General features: G+C 47.3%; 1 protein-coding gene across 1 annotated transcript in view; it reads right to left on the bottom strand.

The window, feature by feature from the left end:
• Plekhb2 (pleckstrin homology domain containing B2) overlaps positions 1 to 113 on the bottom strand; it is a 90,623-nt gene extending 90,510 nt beyond the window's left edge. Inside the window, exon 1 of the mRNA XM_023718770.1 lies at positions 24 to 113. The gene's annotated coding sequence lies outside the window, so the exon portion shown is untranslated. The remainder of the gene's footprint in view (positions 1 to 23) is intronic.
• Between the last annotated feature and the right edge of the window lie 6,991 nt (positions 114 to 7,104).

Genomic DNA, 7,104 nt, shown 5'->3' with positions numbered 1-7,104 from the left:
CCCCAACTGAAAGGCGCAGTCACCTGCGAAGAAGGGGCCCCAGCAGACGCAGGCGGAGAACGCCACGGACAGCCCGCCGCCTCCACCGACTGCGCAGCCCCGGCGTCCTGACGTCACCGCCGGCGTGCGCGGGCACGCCGGAAGGTGGCCCCGCAGCTGGGGGCGGGCCCCGAGGATGCGACTGGAGCGGATCCCGGCAGTGCGCGGCGCGCCTACGCTGAGGGTGACCGCTGGCGCGCTTGTCTTGGCTTCGGGAAGCTATCGCCAAACAAAAAGGCCCGAGCTCCTGAAAGAAACGGGTGGGTGGCTATAGGGGGCTGGGGAGGCGATGGCTCAGTGGAATAAGTGCTTGCCTTGTTAGGTCCGAGAAGCCCACCGCTTGAAGAAAGACTCCACCAGGCTTGTTAACCTAGTAGGATCCTCAGAAAAAGGAGGATTATTGTTTTTCCAATTATATAAGTCAGAGGAGGATAAAGGCCAGTACTGTAGTGTGGGCATGTTTCCTCCTTGCGGTCATCTATAGTAGGCCCATAAGGTCGGAGAGGGAGGGTGATAGCTACTTCTTGCGGACTCTGCGCCCGTTTACTGCGAGTGCCGTGGGCCGGCCGGTGATCCACCTGCTGCTCAGGAAGGGCTGGATCAGCCGAGGGCAGCGAGCAGGAGGGCCAGTCGCCGGAGGAGGAGGAGGAGCAGGAGGAGGAGGGAGAACGGGTGGATAGGGCGGAGGACCTTCTGAGTCAAACAGGGTTAGAGCAGATTGAGATTCAGGTAGGGTAGGGCGGGGGACAGACTGGTGAGGTGGAGTCTTGGCGGGGAGAAAGTGTTACTGGTTTGCATGAGGTCGGGAGGAGAAAAGGCCTTACCCATTCCGGAGGGTTCTCACAGAGATCTTGCCATACCATAATATAAGGTTGTTGGTCAGGATGGCCCTGGCGCCCAGGGCGGAACACGATGTTTTTAACGGCCTGGACTGATGAAAGGTGAAAAGTCCCCTCCAGCGGCCATCCTGCTTGAAAGGAAGGCCATTCTGCCGAACAGAGAGTTTGCCATTTTCCCTTTTTAATAAGCAATGAGAGGTTATGGGCTCTCTCTCGGACTTTCGACCAGTGGTCTAGGGTAACAGAAAGGGGGGTTAAGGCTATTCCCATCCTGGAACGTTCCTGTTGGGGCAAATTGGAAGTAAGTGCTAAGCGAGAGCCACAGACAAAAGCCGACAAACAAGACAGACAACAGAAACGACAAAAATCGAACAAGTCGGCGCCTTGGATGGTCGTAGAACAAAAATGAAATGGCTTCAACCGGTCTCATCAAAATTTTTCCCGATCGGTATATCACTACTAATAGAGCTCTCAAGACAAAGGGTAACCAGATTCTATTGGCCACACAAGAGTCCTCCGTTCAGAGGACACACAAATGGATCCGACTGGGTCACCCCAGGGATCCAGAACCACACTGAGGCGTCCCTCAGCTGAGTGGCTTGCAACCTCTAGGCACATCTGCCGGTTGCAGGCGGTTGAAGGCAGTGGGAGCTCACGCCTCCCGTTGCCAGCCACGGCCAATAGACAAATTAGCGATCATCAAACGCCCGAAGGCCAAACGGTGTAAAGCACCCAAAGAAAGGGAAACAAATGCCCAAGCAAAATAGTGTACGGCGGTACTTACCCCGAGAGACGGCTGTTGGAGCCACTCGTCGCGAGGGTGATCCCGGACGAGTCTACAGAGCCAGTCATCCATATTTGTCAAGACATTTTGGCAGAAGAAACAGGTATTCGAAAAGACCTTAAAGATCAACCCCTGCCTAATGCTGAGGTAATCTGGTTCACAGATGGGAGCAGCTTTCTACACGAAGATAAGAGGCACGCGGGGGCCGCTGTGGTAGACAAGAGAGAAGTTATCTGGTCCTTGGGGCTAAGAGAAGGGACCTCAGCCCAGAGGGCTGAGTTGATTGCCCTCACAAGAGCATTGCAATTGGCCAAAAGGAAGCAAGCTACTGTTTATACTGACAGCCAATATGCCTTTGCTACTGCCCATATACATGGAGCTATCTCCCAACAGAGACGCCTCCTGACCTCTAATGGAAAAGACATTAAAAACAAAAATGAAATTCTTGAGCTACTGGCAGCTGTCATGCTTCCTAAAGAGTTAGCTATCGTCCACTGCAATGGCTACCAACAGGGTTCAGACCCAGTAGCTGAGGGCAACCGACAGGCGGATCAAGAAGCTAAAAGGGCAACCTCACACATTCCAACGGAGTTATCTCTCAAGGTAACCCCACAACCAGAGCTGCCCCAAAGCCCCCCAATTACAGAGCAAGAGATTCTCGCTCATATACGACAGATTCATCAGCTCACCCATCTGGGACCTAAAAAGCTACAACAGTTACTAAAGGGTCAATGCCATATCTCAAACTCAAAGATAAAAGAATTGGCTGAACAAGTAATAAAAGACTGTTGAGCATGCCAAATAGTAAACGCTCATCCCTCTACATTGCCGATGGCTAAGAGGAGTCAGACCAGGACAACACTGGGAAATAGACTTTACAGAAATTAAGCCTGCCAGATATGGGCTCAGATACTTGCTAGTATTCATAGACACCTTCTCGGGATGGGTAGAAGCCTTTCCCACCAAAAAAGAGACTGCACAGACTGTGGTAAAGAAACTCATGGAGGGCTGGTGAGATGGCTCAGTGGTCTAAAGCACCTACTTAGAACAAGCTTAGCAAAGCACAAGGACCGCGGTTCAATCCCCCAGCACCACATGCCAGCCAGTCCCGCCCCCTGGTGGGCTGAGCTGGCCACACACACAAAAATAAAAAAATAAATAAAATTTTTTTTAAAAAAGAAACTCCTGGAAGAGGTTTTTCCTCGGTTTGGTTTGCCCCAGGTAATAGGGTCCGATAACGGACCAGCATTTGTGGCCCAGGTAAGTCAGGGGGTGGCCAAGATATTGGGGATTGATTGGAAATTACACTGTGCATATAGACCCCAAAGCTCAGGACAGGTAGAAAGAATGAATAGAACAATTAAAGAGACCCTAACCAAATTGACCATTGAGACTGGCTTAAAAGATTGGACCATGCTCCTACCTTACGCTCTTTTTAGAGCAAGAAATACTCCCTCCCCTTATATGTGTGAACTAACCCCATTTGAGATTTTGTTTGGAATACCTCCTCCAATTAAGGATCTAACCTCCCATTCAAAAGACCAAGAATTGCCCCATACTTTCCTATCTGACAGGTTACAAGCCCTAGACAAAGTTCAGAGACTTCTGTGGTGACAACTCTCCTCTGCCTACCAACCAGGGGATGAACCTACCCCACACAGATACCAAGTGGGAGACTTTGTCTACGTCCGTCGTCACCAGGTACAGACCCTTGAGCCTCGCTGGAAAGGACCATACCAGGTACTCTTGATCACCCCCACTGTGGTCAAAGTTGATGGCATCGCCACCTGGATCCATGCCTCACACCTCAAGCCTGCCTCTCCACCGCCTAAATCTCATTGGATGTTGGAAAAGACAGACAATCCTCTCAAGTTATGGGTCCGTAGGGTTACTGCTCCTTCTTCTTCCCCTGGGAAGGCCCAACCCCAATCCCCATAGACCATGGAAATGGACAATGTCTAGATGGGAAGATGGAAAAGTTTTACAAACTTGGGAGGGAACGGGAGGACCATCCTTTCAAATCCCCCCTTGTGATTTAACTACTCACCAGCCATGCTGTAACCAGGTCCCAATTATATGTGTCCTGCGTCAAATCCTGGAAAAAGCTATTGCAATAGCCCAGGGCATTATTACTGTGCTCACTGGGGATGTGAAACTTTAGCCCTCTATTGGTCCGCCTCAGGCGACCCTCACCTTAGTCTGAAGTGGGCTACACCTAAATGTAAATCTACTTGTACTGGTTGTAATTGTGCTCTAAAATCTGGTGAGCAAGCTTGTACTTCGATATTCCTAAATGTTACTAACCCAACAAATAACAGATGACTTACCGGAATGACTTGGGGCATTAGATATTATGAAGAAGGTGATGACAGAGGAGGCTTACTACTTATAAAAAAGGAACCCCTATCTGTTCCCACGCGAGCTATAAGACCTAATCTGACACTCAACCCAGGATCTCCTATTTACCAATCTCCTGTCAAACCCCAGCCCCAGTCACCCACTCAGAGGCCAATACCCAATACTGTAAATCAATCCACAAAGACACCCTCTTCGCTTCCTAAAACCACCCGGGCACCTGTCATAACCAGACTATATAATTTAGTCCTGGCGCCTATTCTATCTTTTTTAGATAGGGTCTTCTTATACAGTTCAGAATTCAGCCTAGCTTTGTAAACATTTATTTATTTATTGTGTGTGTGTGTGGCCAGCTCAGCCCACCAGGGGGCAGGGCTGGCTGGTGTGTGGTGCTGGGGGATTGAACCGCAGTCCCTGTGCTTTGCCAAGCTTGTTCCAAGTAGGTGCTTTAGACCACTGAGCCATCTCACCAGCCCTTTTTTTTTTTTTTTTTTTTGGCCTATTCTATCTTAAACTATACCCAAAGTGACCTAACTCAGTCTTTGTCTGGCTTTGTCTATCAGCCTCCCCACCATATTATGAAGGTGTTGCAGTTAACGACACCTATGACACCACTACTAGTGCCTCTTGTGACTGGAATAACATCCATAGGCTCACCTTCCCTGAGGTTACTGGTAAAGGAGTCTGTGTAGAAAGCCCCCCAACAGACATTAGACAGACTTTATGTTCACAAATTCACAATATAAATGCTCCAGATACATTCTTAGTTTCCCCTCAAGGGACCCAATGGGCATGTAACACTGGTCTAACCCCTTGTGTCTCCACCAAAACATTCAATAATTCAGCTCACTTCTGTGTAATGGTTAGAATATACCCCCGGATTCTTTACCGCTCTGACCTGTCTTTTCAGGAGCTCATACAAAACAAAGCCAGGTACCAGAGAGAGCCCATATCTATCACTTTTGCTGTGCTTATGGGTATAGGAATAGCCACTGGGATAGGCACAAGGATAGCAGCCTTGGTTCATGGAAACCAACAGGTAACAGTTACAGGCCGCCATTGACGAAGACCTACAGGCCATAGAAACTTCAATCTCAGCTCTCCAAAACTCCCTAACCTCCCTCTCCAAAGTAGTTCTCCAAAACAGATGAGGCCTAGACCTCCCTCTTCCTTAGGGAAGGGGGGCTATGTGCAGCTTTAAAGGAAGAGTGCTGTTTTTATGCAGATCATTCAGGAGTGGTCAAAGAATCCATGACCAAACTGAGGGAGCGCCTACAACAGAGGCAAAAAGAACGAGAAGCTCAATAGGGATGGTTTGAATCTTGGTTTACTAAATCTCCCTGGCTCACAACCTTGCTTTCCACCATAACTGGGCCTTTAATTGTACTACTTTTAGTTATAACCATTGGGCCATGTATGCTTAATAGAGTAACCAGATTTCTCCAGGGACAGATTGGAGAGGTAAAATTAATGCTCCTCAGACAACAATATTCAGCGCTAAATGATTCAGAGGACGGTCATACCAATCTCTAGGATTAGAGATTGTCATAAGAAAAAGGGGGGAGTGTAAGAGAGATTTTTACAAAACCCACATGGCCCCAGTACAGAAATATCCAGGACTAGTTCTGGAGGAACATGTCCTAACTTACAGGCTTTAAAAAGGACATGTCCTAACTTGCTGCGGTCTGACCTATGTCCCCATCCTGCGTTTCCACATACTTCTCCCCCCCTTAGGTAATCCTGACCGAACATCTGCTGTCCATATTAGGAAACATCCTTACAGCTCAACTCTAAACTTCCTCATAAGTATCCCCACCAATAATTGTAAAAGGAGCCATTTAAATTAACCAATGCCATTCGCTTCTGTAACCGCGCTTGCAAAACCCCTCCTCCCTTTGTCTTGGGGCTTAAAAACACAGCCCATGGTCAGCTTGGGGCTCTCAGATCCTGTACTTTTGGTGAGCCCCTTGCATGCATAGAAAATAAAATCCCCTTGCTTTTGCATGAGAGGACGTCTCTTGGAGTCTTTCTTCACGTGGTGGGCTTCTCGGACCTAACAGCCTAAGTTTGATCCCTGGTACCGCAAAAAAGAAAAAAAAAAAAGAAAAATAAGTGGCTATAGTAAGCAGCTAGTTAAGTTGAACTATTATAGGCAGTGAGATAGGGCTAGATCCACAAAGAAGGCGGTGCAGAAGGTGAGAACACATTACAGCTGGCTTGGAGGTGCATTCGGTGAAGACCAGCCCTCAGGACAAACGTGGAATGACATCTGCAAACCTCACTGAGGGACAAACAATAATGATTGATATTCTGGGCATCAGTCCCGGGTTGGGGGCTCTGAACCTCTTTTGGGAAAGACCCTCATTACATGACTTGCTTCTCCTTTGGGTCAATAGCACCTAAGCAATTGTAGTTGTAACTGATCGTACTTTTAACCATGACGTGATTTTCACCTTGTGACTTTTATATCCACCTTGCGGGTTTGTTCTATAAAGCCTCCCCTGTAAATGGAGAGTTATCTGCAGCAACAAGATATGGTACAATGTAAACAGAATTTTTCTTGTGATCTTCATCCCAAGAGACCATAACAACAGTCTAACCAGCAAAAAAAAAAAAAAAAAAAAAAAAAAAAAAAAAAAAAAAAAATCGGACAGATCCTACTGCAGTCCTCATTAACTATTAAGCTCATGAAAAAGAAGAGACATAGAAATTGTCTATTTTGAAAAGTTTGCTTGAAATAAAAGATGATGAAGGGAGAAAGGAATGTTAATTATCCTTATTGCTAGACTTTTAAGGTGCTTTTAACCCCTGTGGAGTCCCTTGGAATGAAGCAGGTGTACTGCCTCTAATAGGGTTTAACAGAACCTCCTGACAACCCTACTGCTGGGGAGATGGCAGTGTTTTTATACTTTGATGCGAATGGTGTGTACAAGTATGGAAGTACAAACTTATCCAGCTGAACACAGGTTTGTTTATTTTTCTGTATTGTCTGTATATAAATAAAATTTAATAAATATTTTTTCTTTTTTCCGGAGCTGGGGATTGAACTCAGGCCCTTGCACTTGCTAGAGAAGCACTTATTCCACT

The sequence above is a fragment of the Octodon degus genome, unplaced genomic scaffold (assembly GCF_000260255.1).
Source record: "Octodon degus isolate 3935 unplaced genomic scaffold, OctDeg1.0 scaffold00062, whole genome shotgun sequence".
Taxonomy (NCBI): domain Eukaryota; kingdom Metazoa; phylum Chordata; class Mammalia; order Rodentia; family Octodontidae; genus Octodon; species Octodon degus.
The sequence above is the reverse complement of the archived record's forward strand: the minus strand, read 5'-3'. Positions and strand labels throughout refer to the sequence as shown.